General features: G+C 40.4%; 1 protein-coding gene across 5 annotated transcripts in view; it reads left to right on the forward strand.

Annotated features, from left to right (window-relative positions):
* Positions 1-413, forward strand: part of LOC116848756 (protein Wnt-7b-like) — a 64347-nt gene that overhangs the window by 51640 nt on the left and 12294 nt on the right. The gene's annotated exons all lie outside the window — the stretch shown is intronic.

Genomic DNA, 413 nt, shown 5'->3' on the forward strand with positions numbered 1-413 from the left:
CTCTCTCTCTCTCTCTCTCTCTCTCTCTCTCTCTCTCTCTCTCTCTCTCTCTCTCGTATCGTACATCCACCGAGTTTACGAGACGTCCCGAATATCTCGTTCGTGTAAAGGGTTAGAAGCGAAGAGCCTTGATAAATGCGCCTGGCCGCGTTACGGCTAATTAATTAATGACATTAGGAGATCAGAGAGAAAGTGAGGGTATACGCTCACAGATATAATCGCGCGCGAGTCTACATATGCGGTTACACAGAATCTCGGAGCCGTGGAATATATTAAATTACGCCGAGTTTATCTGATACACCATCATATGAAGGAGAACTTCGATAAACGGATCGAATTACTAGACCGCTTTACGAGAGATACGTTATTGCATATATATATATATATATATATATATATATATATATATATAT

Source organism: Odontomachus brunneus, unplaced genomic scaffold (assembly GCF_010583005.1).
Source record: "Odontomachus brunneus isolate Ranch 3 - 2012 unplaced genomic scaffold, Obru_v1 Obru_scaffold_100, whole genome shotgun sequence".
NCBI lineage: Eukaryota > Metazoa > Arthropoda > Insecta > Hymenoptera > Formicidae > Odontomachus > Odontomachus brunneus.